This window comes from Leuciscus leuciscus (assembly GCF_965113295.1).
Source record: "Leuciscus leuciscus genome assembly, chromosome: 17".
Classification (NCBI taxonomy): domain Eukaryota; kingdom Metazoa; phylum Chordata; class Actinopteri; order Cypriniformes; family Leuciscidae; genus Leuciscus; species Leuciscus leuciscus.
This window is the reverse complement of record NC_138741.1, coordinates 23,168,556-23,183,461: the sequence shown is the minus strand read 5'-3', so window position 1 is coordinate 23,183,461 and position 14,906 is coordinate 23,168,556. Positions and strand designations below refer to the sequence as shown.

The 14,906-nt window shown below is 42.4% G+C and overlaps 1 protein-coding gene across 2 annotated transcripts in view; it reads left to right on the top strand.

The window, feature by feature from the left end:
- efcab11 (EF-hand calcium binding domain 11) overlaps positions 1–14,906 on the top strand; it is an 87,263-nt gene that overhangs the window by 28,628 nt on the left and 43,729 nt on the right. The window lies entirely within an intron of this gene.

The window sequence follows — 14,906 nt, the reverse complement described above, 5'->3', positions numbered from 1 at the left end:
AGAGTAGAACAGGTCTGGAAATTTTGGAGGCTTGCTGTTTTGAGATCTGGCTGCTCATTAGGGTGAGAACAGTGCCATGCTCCCTGTGGAGTTTCTCAGCCCCTTTCCACCTCCATTCAGGCCCCATGGCTGCTCCTCGTGTCTCTGTACATCTCATCCTCTCCGTCTCGCTCAAAAATTCTCTGAACAGGTGGGATTCCGAGCCTTTGTGTGCTGTGTGTTCACACTCATTTCAAACAGTTATCACTAGACCCAGAGCTATCGCCAGATCCCAAAGCCAATATGACATTCGACAATCTCCCACTAAGATCTCCGCATTACTTTCGTACTATGATGTATCTAGAGGTTTCAGCTTGTCCCTGCGTTTGCAGTTATAGTGACACATTATTATCAGCCCTCAGCTGAGTCTCTCTTCTCCGTTTCTTATCCTTTTGAAGAGGTGATGTGGATACCGTATGCAGTTCTGAGACAGGGGGCAATTAATCTCTTTCATCCTGTGTTTGAGGGCTCAAAAAGAGATGCGACACGTGTCTCCTTGTGCGCATATGTGCACATTTGTTTTGTTTTTTTGGACGGATTTAGTTCTTTGTTTGATGTGACTCATCCTCTGCGGTTGGCCACTGCTGCAAGTTGCAGCTACTGTTGAGAGCAGGCCAGTTGTCCTGCAAGGTCGGTTAATATATACGAACACCCTCTCACACTGCAGAAACCCTGATCACTGACAGTGTAGATACTGTGTCCTTCTGACCTTAAGCTCAGCTGACGTACTAGTAGCTGATAACCTCAGAAACTCAGTGAGTCATTGTGTTGCTATGATTGCAATGACATGCCAACACAGCATTGGCAGAGTGACTTATGAGTTCAGGAGGCACTGTGGCATTTGTTTTTAATTAAATGTCGCAGTCGTGTCAGAACCGAAGCGCTAAGGGCTTATGCCACAAGAAAGCATGTAGCATGACTTTAGACACTTTAGAATTTGTATCCAGTGACTTCTCAGTCGGCATTAGGGCTGTAGCTAATGATTAGTTTGATAGATCAACTAATATAATGATCTGATATTAATCGGCTATTCGATTAATCACATCTTCATTTGAACGATCTCAATATTCGTAAAATCCCAAGATCGATCCATTACTCTATATTTTCTCATTACCCTATTCTGACTATCTTAAACACATTGGATTGGCCATTGCGTTCATGTGCTTAACATTGGCTACAATGATCAACACTTCAAAACCATGTTGTAAATAGAAACCTTTGATGCTCTTCACTCATAGTTTACATAGATACACACAGAAGTGTTTGATTTATTTTTGATCATGACGTCACATCCCATTTTTATAGCATTAAATAAATAACAAAACCACTTGAATATGCCTGTGTGATAAGAACTACCTAAAATGACAAACGATCTTTGGAAAAAAATGTTTTTGAAGTATAATTGGATTTTTTATTTTGGATTGCGTCTCATTCTATTACATGCAGAGGGCGGGGTTTATCACCTACACTGCAGCAAGCCACCAGGGGAGATTCTTCGAATTTGAGTCTGCTCCCCACAACTGTATACATTCTAAAGATTTGGATTACAGCACACAAATAAAATTGATTTGTGTTTTGGGGGTATTTTTTGGTTCCATTGTCAGTCACAGCATAGGACTATACTGAAAAAACACCTTTTGTGTCCCACGGCATATCAAATAAATATTACATGATAAATAATGGTTAAACGATTACAGAAATGCAATTAATTTTAAGGTTTTAAAGTGTAAATAATTTAAGTTTTAGTGCTGTCAATAGGTTAATATCATTTGTTTCAGTGTCTATTGAAACTCAAGTAAAAGTACATGTGGTAGAACCACTTTGCGTAAAAATACATATAATACTCATGAGATCACATAGTATTATTTTTTTATTATCTTTTTAGCTTTCATTTTAATTTTAGTTTAGGGTTTAGTCATTTTGTTATGTGCATTTGTAATTTTTATTAGTGTTCACAATAACGATGATTATTGTAAATAGTTTTAGTTAAAAATAACAAGGTCGATCAACAAAAACAGGAAAATTAACAAATTCAGTCAGTTAATGCCGACTACTCATTTTAGCTCTGTTTGGCTAAGCCAATTGCTGGTGATTCCCTTCCACCCTCTCAGGTGTTGACCTTCACCAGTTGATCCGTGTCTCCCGCCATGTAAAGCCATGTAGATGTTTGACTTGAGCAAGAGTAGAGAAGCACCTGGAACAAACAGGAACACTCAGAGCACTCCGTGTGTGTATTTGTGTCTTTGCGTGTCAGTGTGTGTGCGCTCCGGTCCCCAGCTAGCGCACGTTCAAAGTCATAACCTTCACGCCGCTGTGCCATCTTGTTTTCCTCTCTCCACTTCCTACGGTTCTCCTCCGCCCCGTCATCCTGCCACTGCTGACAGAGTGTGGCAGCAAACGGACCAAATGGAAAAAAATGGAATTCCAAGGAAGACGTGAAGGAAGAGAGAGAGAATGAGAGAGAGAGAGCTCACCTTGAATGTTGTGTTTGGAGTTTATCTGCACACCCAGGGCTGTGTTTAGAAAAGATTATCACAACAAAGTGATAAGCGGGATTGTCCGCCTTTGGTGTCTCTTTCAAAAGAGTGCACAGGGTGCCCCGTGTGCCCGCAATGTGTGTGTGCGTGTTGTCAGGTTTACTCTTCTTTTATACCTTGAGATGAACTGAAGCCTCTGTTTTGAATCTGTTTGTGTTGCGACCCCTTTGTGAAGAAAAGAGCAACACCCTTTTCCTGTCCTTTTTGGCATAATTATAGCAGAACAATGGAGCGCCCTGCAGGCTTCACACTATTAGCAGACGTGCTGTTGCCTCTTTATGTGCTAGAGATTGATGGACACGTGCTGCCTCTCTGAATGAATGTTAACACCGCCATTTCTCCCCTTGTTGCCATGGTGACGTGGTACGCAGAGCTGGTGCCATCACACCTTGAGCGCTGCCTGCAGTTGTTTTTCTTTTTTTTTCTCCCTTCTTCCGCTACTCTCTGCTTTTCTCTTTTGTTGTCGCCGTTTCTAGAGCAACTATCTGCCATCACCTTTCCATAAATACCTGCTGCACACACATTCTTACAGTTCTTGAGTTACAAGAATGCAGCGTTTTTTCCCTCTTATTCACTTTATCCCCCCCCTCCACGTCTCGCTCTCGTTCTCTCACTCGGTGAGGAATCTCAGGTTTCTTATTGTTCTCCTCTCTGACATCCCAGCTTTACAGAATTTTCCTTACTAATAAGTCCAAAGTAAAAGCCCATTTTGCACCATGCATCCTTTCATTCTCTTTTAGTGGAGCTTTTATGTGCATTTGTCGACTGAATTATACTACATCCATTAAACTTGATCACTTTGCATATACAGTTTCTTACTCTTTCTTCGACTATACAGGACAAACTGAAGTCAGAGAATTGAGCTCTTGGAGCAGTCAGGTGCTAAATCTTATGTTGTTTGCTAACACAGAAATCTTTTGGTTTATTCGCCAGCAAGCTTCTTGCACACGTTTGAGGATCTGCCACTGTGTCAGAACCAGCTTGTAATTTATTTAGAGAATTTGTATTGGTTGCTCTGTATGTTTTTGATTTTAATAACAACAAAAAAAGACGTCTTGTCAATTAAAAGTTAATTAATCAGACACAGTCACATTGTTGAAAATCACAATTTTTACACAGCCCTACTGTATCAAAACAATAATGGTGACATTTTATTACAAATGTGTTATAAAAGTTTTACTTTGAAATTGAGTTAAACAAAGAGGAAAGCCTGTAGAATAATAAAACCACTTGCCCTTATCAATGAAAAATGTAATTGCATCTCTCTCTCTCAGTTGCAGAGATGAGTGGTGGTTTACTCGTACTCTCCAAAAACCTTGTGTTCTCTGCTTCTGTCTTCAGAGCCTCCCTAATCTGAAATGGAGGCTAATGAAAAAGTGAATTAATTAGCATTCTTAAATTAAACTTCTCTAGGAGTTTCGTCTTATTAACCATTGAGTGCTTTTTATGTGCCTTTAAAAAATATTCATGCAAATTACCCCACAATGTGAATGCCTAAGGCCAAGCAAGAGGTTATGGTGAGTATCTCTCTCTCTCTCTCTCTCTCTCTCTCAAAAAAAGAGGAAAAAACGATTTTACCTCTGTTTTTAAATATGCATGTTGCATGCTAATGCTGTCCTGTTTAGGCGTTTTCAGAGCTGAGGAGATCATGTAGCCTGGTATGAGGTCACGGCTCCTTCATGCAATTTTTTCCCAGAGAGTGGCGAAGAGAGAGAGAGAGAAATGGGTGGTGGGGATAGAAATGAGGAAAAACTCCTACAGATCAGTAGCAAATTAGCCCTGCCTGGTCTCAGCGTGAGTGCATTTACTGCATATTGAGAGTTTGCCCTTTCCCTTTGCCACCATATCAAGGTAATTACATTTCCTTTGTAGTGCTCTGAAAGGAGGAATTGCTGGCCTGGAGTTTCACTGCCCGCCCATGGAAGCACAGAGTGCATAAATCCCTTAAAATAGCCCTTTTTTCCCCTCTTCCTGCTGACACAATAAGCTTAATGAAGGCACAATAACACTGTAACGTAAACGACTCGGGGTAAATGTGAATTAGCTCAAGAATATAGGGAATATTAATATTTATAACGCATGGTCATAATTCATAAGTCGCATGTACATTTATTTTATCAATTTTCGAGATTACCTTGTTCTGTACTGTCTGATCATTACAGTTAAGAAGGGGTATCCCTTTTAAACTCCACGAAAGTTTTATCTTCTGGCCGCGAATATCAAACTTTCTGAGTTTATGAATTAAAACTACTCAAGGTAGTCAATATCGAGCTTGTAGCTTAGATCTTGAAGTTTCATTGACTTTTATGAGGTGGGTTTTCAAACACAGAGACAATTAAAAGTATAAATGGGTTTATTAATAAAATGGCACACACTAGAGATTATATAAACTACAAACATAAACGTACGTAAAATGCACACGATAAAACATTTAAACATTTAAACATTTAACCGAACAAAAACATAAAACATAGCATGACGTGATCGGAATGAATGACATGAAAGAAAGAAAGAAAGAAAGAAAGATATAGAGGGAAGATAGAGGGTAACTTAGTCCACAGACCTAAGTCCTAGACACCTGGAACAGCTTTTATAGGAATCAATATACTTGCGAGTGCTCTTTTTGGTCAGGCTGAAGCTGATGCAAGAAGCGAGGATGGTGTCCTGTTTCTGCTGCGTCTTCCGGTGTCGCGGGAGGCTTGAAAGGCTCACTGAATGTGATGTTACCGAGAAAGTTCAGATTCGTCTCCCGGGATGGGAGAGGCTGGAAATCTTAGTTGCAGAGACCGGCAGCTACGACTGGAACATGGGTTCGTTCGATGGAGAAGGCCAGGGCCTCCTCCAGATGTTCCTTGGAGAAGCGCTGCGCCGGGGAGGAGGGTCCAGAGAAGTTGGATGAGTTGAGAGCGGAAGGATGAGAGAAGAGAAGAGAGAATCTTCCTTTTAACAGACATCTGTTTACGCCCTGTTTTGGGGACAGAGCGAATCAAAACTTCTGATTTGTAGCGGGAAGAAGTCTTCTTTGTGTGAAGAAAAACACGCCCCCTTTTACCATATGTCTTATGAGGGAAAGGATTCATACTTAGAAATATGATATTTCCTGGAATCAAATGCATATTATTGTACCTTGCAGTCAAGATTCGTCTCCGTGAGAGGGAGAGGATTACAGAGATATTACTTATGACAGGTAAAGATTGGGGACACATAACGTTACACTTATATGCATAATTACACACAAATAAAGTTTGATTAAACACACAATAAAGTTGTCAGTGTTTCCGTTATGGCAAGTGACGACACTTTGAGAAACATAGGAATACATATCAACATTCAGTGGCTTGTTATGTGGAAGAATATCTGTTTCCAAAGTTCCAGAGTGTGTGTGTGTGTGTGTGTGTGTGTGTGTGTGTGTGTGTGTGTGTTCTGGAATGCCTTTGAGGCTTGGGTCGTAAAGTTTTATGGTCTGAGTTAGGGTTACAACACTATGGAGTGAATATTCTTTCAATGAATCTTCAGAATTAAAGATTTTACTCTAGCAAAACACACCTCTATTATAAGGCAAAGCTAATCACACACATACATATCGGAAGGTATACATTCAAGAGCCATATTTCTGCATGACGTTGCACTTTAGTGGCTTTCGTGTGTGTGTGTGTGTGTGTACGTGTGTGTGTGTTCAGAGCGGGTTTTCTGTTGAGATCGGAATGTCAGTAATGTCTTTGAAGCTCACACCATCGAGCCATAGTCGTTACATATCCCCCTTTTTGTTAGATAAAGACCTCGGAAGGACTTTATCGAACAACAAATTAGCGCAATGGTCGATGGCAAGCGGCTGATGACTGAGGACTCAGGTCAAATGAGGTTTAGGCGAGCCCCGGATCGGGACCCCCTTTTTGCGGTTCCATAGGAAACCACCAGACACGGCTTTGTGAGCTTTGCTGTGGCTGCTCACATTTGGTAGGGTCTGGTACAGGGTGAAAGCCAAGACGGGAGTCAGGGCGTGGTCGGTTGCTGTGGAGGTACACAGCGCAGCGTCAGCTGCGGTCCAGGTATGGACACAGGTGAGGTGTTCAGGCTGGGCGGTTGCCCATGCTTGGAGGGACTGTGTTGAGTGCGAGTCCTGCCTTGGTGTTCAGGACTCAGGGTTGCTCTCTCCGTGCGATGCCGGATGCCAGACCTGGTGAGTGTGGCTGCTTTCTCGCGAACCACTGCGGCCTGCATCCTGTTAGAGGCGATAGGGAGAGAGAGAGAGAGAAGGAGAGAAAAAAAAAAAAAAATTCCAGCGATGGAGGTCCTTAGTTGGTTTAGGACAGTCTTTTTGGTTCGCTGAGGTTGGTATGCCACATGCTTTGATGTCCCATGCATGGCTTTTTGGCACATGTGGCGTCATTGTTACGCCTGCCCCCCCCCCTTGTGCTTTGTGGCTTTACGAGCTGTGGCGCTGTGATGGCAACAGGTGCACAATGCGTATTGAAGTCTTGTGAACGCAACATGTGCGTGGTGGCAGACAGCTGTCTGAGGCACTGGTTGTCAGTGAGCTCGGATGGCCTGCGAGGGTGGTGGAGGGGTAAGTGGTGGCATAGGAAAAGTCTGTTCATCAGAGGCCCGCATGACTTTCTTTGTACACAGCGGAGGTAGCGTTTTAGCGGTTCTGAGGCGTGCAGTGTAGTTGGTAAAGTTCGTTTGTGCTGTGTAATCACTGCAATGGTTAGGGTGGGTGGGTGGGTTGTCTGTATGTGGCGCAGACATTGGTTTGGTTACTCAACTGCAGGTCAGTCAGGACCTTGAAGCAGTAGGTGTCAGTGTTCGTTTTCTGTGTCTGTGTCAGACGTGGCTGCACTGTCTTCATCTGTGATGTAAGAAGACTCTGCCTCACCAGTGTTCTGGAGAGAGTGGTTACAGGTTCGACGGTCTGGGCTTGGAGTTCTGGACGGCGGGTGATGCTGGTTCCAGAATCTTTCCGAGCGGTCGGTCCGACGCTTTGGACGGGCACCGTCACAGTCGTGCCGCCACCTGCTGGCCTGGAACGGTGTTGATTCTCTGTGGTAAGGTCTGTGTGCCGACGAAGATCGTCCAGGGCATTTTGAAGTCTTTCAACTTCCTGTTGTAGCGTTGTGTCCGTCTCGTCCTCTTCCTCGGTCAGGAAGATTAGCTGGTCTAGCCGACTCTGTGTGTGGGCTCGGTCCTTCCGGGCTTCTGTGGCCTGGAGCTGTAGTGCGGCTGTCTTTTGCTGCAGGTCGGCGTTGCTCCTTTCGCTGTCCCGGGCCCTGGCGACGAGTTTGAGTGCGAGGTCTCCGAAGATTTTGGACAGCTGCTCGTGGCTGTATGTCTGGGCTGGATCATGGGGCTCGAACTGGCTCAGGTCTGTGTCCCGTTGCTCTTGGCTCGAGCGATGTGGGTCCTGGGGCAGCACGGTCTTTGTTATGTCCCTCAGCCATGCCTCAAGGTCGTCCCAGCGGACTGCAGGACAGGGTGAGCTCGACATCTCGGCTTACTGTTGGCGAGAGAAGCACAGCACACACAAAAAGAGACAAAATGCAAGTTTGTTTTAGGGTCAAATGAGCTATACTCATACGGGCTATGCCGTTTATGAGAATTTCGGGGCTAACTGATGCCGACAGTTAGCTGAGCCAATTTCGTGGGTATGGATGAAACCCACAGTAGAAATTTGGACAGGCGGTAGCCTGGGGGTCGTTTTAGCGACGCCCGCTTTGATCGTCACTCTATTATTCAGCTTTTCCTGGGGTCTCTCTTAGGTTCTGTGTCTAAGTGAAATGAAAGGAACAAATCACACAGAGTGGAGAAAGAGACAAGGTTGAAGGTAGGGAAGATCAGAGGGAAACACAACACAAGGAAGTGAATTGGTCTGCAATGAAATGTCGCAAACAATAACACGGGGAGCGTTATTTAAGGAAAATAAATCAAATAAGATAAAAATAAAATAAAAATAAAGAGGCCTAAGCCTTATTAACACTGCGAGAGTTCCTGATCGGGCCAGGAGATGCGTGGGTTATCGGGACAGGACCTCGAAAGACGGTGTGTCTTAGAGAGAGAAAGGTGAGTCCAAGCACTTAAAATACACCCGAAGGAATAGCTAGTATTCTGTGGTTCCTAATAAGTGGATGGGTTCTATCAAATTTTAGTTTACCTGGGGTGAATAGAGGTCATCCAGGTGGAAACCAGCGGGCGCGGTCAGACTCTCCGACGGTTCCAACACCAGACAGAGCGCCGTGTCAGTAACGCCGGACAGATGATCCCCGCCCACCGGAAACCACCAGGGATGACTTTTGGATTACCACAGTGCACTGACTGAGTCCTGCCAATAGATACACAATAAGGGATTAAAATGTTAGACTTAAAGTAAATTAAGGCTTTCTGGTTTCATCAAATTGAGTAAATAGGTATGCAGGAGTCAGAGGCAAAGGCTTTACTAAAATAATGATACAACAAAAAGGAAATTACGATAATTGGTTGTAATTATCAGAATAACCTACCCCCCCCCCTTGGAGAGACTGGAGAAAGAGGGAAGAGAAAAATAATTATCAATGAAATAAAATTTGAATAAACAACACAGGTTTGAGACGCAGGCAGAGGAAAAGGCCCCGGCAGTGGGTTTGTGCCACAAGGGTGAGGGCCGTGTTTCCTCTCAGTGGTCCACCTGGTTGAATAGACACAATTTGAAAAATGCAAACTTGTTTAAATTAAAATTCAAATAAGCATGCAAGGAGAGGTCCAAAATACTAATAATAAGGAAGGAAAGAAAATTAGAATGATAACAGTGATGTATCCATACTAAAAATAATCAAAACTGAAATTCAGAATGACTTCCTATAATCCTTACAATAACACTGAAGTTATTAGTATTGATTAAAAAAAATAAAATAATCAAACGAAAAGGGTGGCAATGAGACACTTCAATTGCAGACTGGGGGTTAAACAGATATTGATAAGTCGACCCAAGATCGCCACACGGTGGCGTGCTTCTTCCTAGGTGGCCCTTATCAATGAACTGAGTGACTCAAATCTAAGCTTTAATTCAAAACGTTTTTTTTTTTTTCGAACTTCACTTGAGGTGTGAAAATCAAAACAGAAAAGAGAATTGTCTAACTCCAAATAACATCAGCATAAGCTAAGCTTTGAATGCAGGTAAGTATTTGGGAGCTAGACTCGGGGAAAAGGAGAGAAAATTAAATTGAAAGCAGGTATTATCTTAGAACGCCACGAGATGGCGTAGTTGCGCTCGCGCAGGCTGACGTCAGTGGGAGGCGACGCTCACGCAGGATGACGTCGGTTGGGGGCGCGTAATTTGAGAACTGCCCCAGACTTAGAGGCTGCCCTCTAGTGTTGGTCAGTGGCGTAATTCAGCAGATTTTTTTTTTTGAATCACGTGGTGTTTTGCGCTTCTGTTGCATGCGGAAGACTGACGCGAGTTTCACAACATGTGACTAACAGGAATTACACATTATGCATTACACATTGAGACGGTTTTAGAATAAGAACAGGGATTATCATCTTTTCTTAATTCATAAAACTGGTCTCCAATTTACACATTATATATTATACACATGAGACGGTTTAAAGAAGGAGAACAGGGATTATCATCCGTTTTCTTAATTCATAAAACTGGCCTCCAATTACATATTATACATATAAAACGGTTTACATAACAACAGGTATTAAAACTTCGTGTTTTAATCACTAGAAACTGTGAGCAAACAGGCGTTGAACATCTATTTACTTAAGCTGTGAGCACACCAGGCATCAGAACAGCTGTGAGCAGGACTTATCATCTGCTCATCTCCCATAAGCATTAATCAAAATAGCACTTTTATGATTTTTGCGTAGGTTTACGAAATTGGATCGCGAGGCCAATTTCTGACCAGGAGTTATCGTTAACGTATTAATAAGGCCTATTACGACTGAAAAACTATCAGATTTACGTCTTCGTCCTAAAAGAGATCCTTCGTCTTCATTTAGTCGGTTTAAATCATGTTACATGTATCAACTGCAAAGAGTTTTGCTTCGTCTTTACAGAGACAGATGTAATGTCATGAACTGCAGTTTTAGCAGAGCTGGGCTGGCTTTGTGCCCGCGATCAGCTGGGTGAGTTCGCCTTGGCGACTTATCTCACACTTCAAAACGCGCGTACAATTATTAAATAGCCATAATACACATTCAACTGAAACTGAATTTGTCCACCAAACAAAGTTTGAAACTGCTTTTGGATTCTCCACCATAATAATGTAACGTAAACGACTCGGGGTAAATGTGAATTAGCTCAAGAATATAGGGAATATTAATATTTATAACGCATGGTCATAATTCATAAGTCGCATGTACATTTATTTTATCAATTTTCGAGATTACCTTGTTCTGTACTGTCTGATCATTACAGTTAAGAAGGGGTATCCCTTTTAAACTCCACGAAAGTTTTATCTTCTGGCCGCGAATATCAAACTTTCTGAGTTTATGAATTAAAACTACTCAAGGTAGTCAATATCGAGCTTGTAGCTTAGATCTTGAAGTTTCATTGACTTTTATGAGGTGGGTTTTCAAACACAGAGACAATTAAAAGTATAAATGGGTTTATTAATAAAATGGCACACACTAGAGATTATATAAACTACAAACATAAACGTACGTAAAATGCACACGATAAAACATTTAAACATTTAAACATTTAACCGAACAAAAACATAAAACATAGCATGACGTGATCGGAATGAATGACATGAAAGAAAGAAAGAAAGAAAGAAAGATATAGAGGGAAGATAGAGGGTAACTTAGTCCACAGACCTAAGTCCTAGACACCTGGAACAGCTTTTATAGGAATCAATATACTTGCGAGTGCTCTTTTTGGTCAGGCTGAAGCTGATGCAAGAAGCGAGGATGGTGTCCTGTTTCTGCTGCGTCTTCCGGTGTCGCGGGAGGCTTGAAAGGCTCACTGAATGTGATGTTACCGAGAAAGTTCAGATTCGTCTCCCGGGATGGGAGAGGCTGGAAATCTTAGTTGCAGAGACCGGCAGCTACGACTGGAACATGGGTTCGTTCGATGGAGAAGGCCAGGGCCTCCTCCAGATGTTCCTTGGAGAAGCGCTGCGCCGGGGAGGAGGGTCCAGAGAAGTTGGATGAGTTGAGAGCGGAAGGATGAGAGAAGAGAAGAGAGAATCTTCCTTTTAACAGACATCTGTTTACGCCCTGTTTTGGGGACAGAGCGAATCAAAACTTCTGATTTGTAGCGGGAAGAAGTCTTCTTTGTGTGAAGAAAAACACGCCCCCTTTTACCATATGTCTTATGAGGGAAAGGATTCATACTTAGAAATATGATATTTCCTGGAATCAAATGCATATTATTGTACCTTGCAGTCAAGATTCGTCTCCGTGAGAGGGAGAGGATTACAGAGATATTACTTATGACAGGTAAAGATTGGGGACACATAACGTTACACTTATATGCATAATTACACACAAATAAAGTTTGATTAAACACACAATAAAGTTGTCAGTGTTTCCGTTATGGCAAGTGACGACACTTTGAGAAACATAGGAATACATATCAACATTCAGTGGCTTGTTATGTGGAAGAATATCTGTTTCCAAAGTTCCAGAGTGTGTGTGTGTGTGTGTGTGTGTGTGTGTGTGTGTGTGTGTGTGTTCTGGAATGCCTTTGAGGCTTGGGTCGTAAAGTTTTATGGTCTGAGTTAGGGTTACAACACTATGGAGTGAATATTCTTTCAATGAATCTTCAGAATTAAAGATTTTACTCTAGCAAAACACACCTCTATTATAAGGCAAAGCTAATCACACACATACATATCGGAAGGTATACATTCAAGAGCCATATTTCTGCATGACGTTGCACTTTAGTGGCTTTCGTGTGTGTGTGTGTGTGTGTACGTGTGTGTGTGTTCAGAGCGGGTTTTCTGTTGAGATCGGAATGTCAGTAATGTCTTTGAAGCTCACACCATCGAGCCATAGTCGTTACAACACAGTCGATTCAGCTCTGTACTGGACACTCAGAAAGCTGCTAATGTTGAGTTGAAGAGTGGCTTTTGGGAGAAAAAAAAAACATTATTCCTTCACACTCTCTCTCACGACTGTTTGACAGTGCAATGGACCTAATTTTGTGGGAGGTGGAATTGATTAATCTAATTTTAGCTAATTTCCACCGTCTCTTGTTTTTCCCCCTTCTTTTCGTCGTCTCATAGAAATAATAAATTGCGGAAAAGGGCAAAGCCTGCACCAGGGCTTGCCTTATTTTCCCGAGAACTTCATCACCCATTCACAGATGCAGAATGACGATTAGGAGCGAGACAAAAAAATGCTTGGATTAATCTTTTTATTTTTTATTTTCCTTTGTTGACCCTTTATCCGCTCTTTCTTATTCCCTTTCTCTCTGTTTCTCAGTCTTTAGGCAAGCGAGCTGGTTAAAGGCAGACTCCGAATTCAAGCAGGGTTGCCAGAGGGTAATGCAGTAATCACATTGGTTCCCCTTAGAGTGGGCGAATGGGTGAGGAGAGTGGTGCCCTCTGCTTGTGGCTGTTCCTCCAGCCTCTGCATCTGTCTGGCTGGCTTCACTTGCAGAGGGAGGCTAAACACACACCCTGTGTAAATGCAGAAAATCCATTTCTTTTTGTATTGTTCAATGTCTGCTTTAAAGACGTGCTCTTTTAGCCCATTTCATTTTTGTATACATACCGTTTCACTATATAATTTCAATTTGACAGCCATATATAAATGATTTTTGTCTGTAACCTGATGGTCTTGTTTTTTCTCCCAGTTGTGCCATCGGTTGTGAAATTATTTAGAGCTTGTCAGTTCCACATGTCTTCGACTTCTTTTTAAACCAATGGCTTTTATGGAAAGGGGGAAGGGTAAAATCAGAGTAATTCCATTGGGATCTTTGTACATTGTGTAGTTGCCATGACAATTACATTAGTCTCCACTGGCAATCATCCACCTTGTTGGAATTCTAATGAGGAAGTTTCCCCCCCCCCCTCTTTTTTCCCCTCCTACTTTTTTTCTGTTTGGGCGTGTGTGCGGCTATCAAGGATCTCCTGCCATAGTGGAAAACTGCGTTCCTTGAAGCGAAAATATAAGTGCCTTTTAAATAGGGCCACGGAGGGGGCCATGGTCTGCTGTCTGAGAGAGATAGCAATACGCTGCTGGGCTGTGCCCATAACTCTCTCTCCCGGGGTCTAGGCTAATAAAGATGGCTTGATACATCCGTCAGAACGTCTGAGAGAGCAAGAGGCGTTGTTCCAGTAGTGAGGCAACATTGGTGGCACTCCCCGAAGATGAACGATAAGCATGCATGGCAAAAATCGCTTAAAAAACTTCACTTTAGTCAGAAGCAAACAAGCGTAACTTTTTTTCTCTCTCTTTTTCAATGGCACCTTTCTGTGTTTAATTTGCTTTTGAATGTTATTCATTTAATTTCCACCTGCAGGCATATCTGTTACTGCACATAAGACGCTAAATTTCACGCGTTTAATATGTACCGGTGAGATCATAATCTGCGGAGTGATTTAAGGAGCTTCTGGAGCGCTGAATAAATCAATGAATTAATTAAGGCTATCAAAGAAAATGATCTCTCTTCTATCGAGGGTACGTTCCAACCAAGCTCAAATCACACAATCTATCGAGGTTTATTTCCTGATACAAACACAAGGTCACTGAAGCCCTTTACCCTGATTGATGTTGTCTCTGCTCTTTATTTAGTGACACTTTATCACGTTTTCTTACTTTGAATGGTGTGATTTTTGCTAGAGAATACTTCTGTGGCAATTTTGCTTGTCAATATTCCTATTCCCAATGTGGAAGAGGAAGCAGTGGGAGTCCATTTGGTCTCAACAATGTAAGCTGCTCTTTAACGATGCTTATGCTTCTCTTGGGACTAAATCAAGATGTTGAATTGAGTTGAAGCCACAGGACAAGCATCTAGGATGAGAGGATACAGGAAGTGCCCAAGCTCCGAGCCATTCTGAGCCAGGGGCGTTAAAGAAAAATTCTGGCCATTTACTGTGTGTTTGATGCTGATGGAATGGGATTGCAGGGATGGAAGGAAGCTCACTGCAGCACTTGTGTTGGTTCCGCATTCTCCTCCCATAAGGACCTTATATAACCCCTGTTCATGTTCCTTTTATGTTGTGCTCAACTCATGTTATGTTGTTTCTGTCTTATCAGACAAAATCTTTTCTCTTATACACAGACAGCCATTTCAGAACTGCTTTCAGAAGGGCATTGGTCACCTAAAATGCCAATAGAAAGATGGGACAGGGACCCCTTTATATGTGGTATAAAATGTTTGCATTTAAGAGGGATCTACAA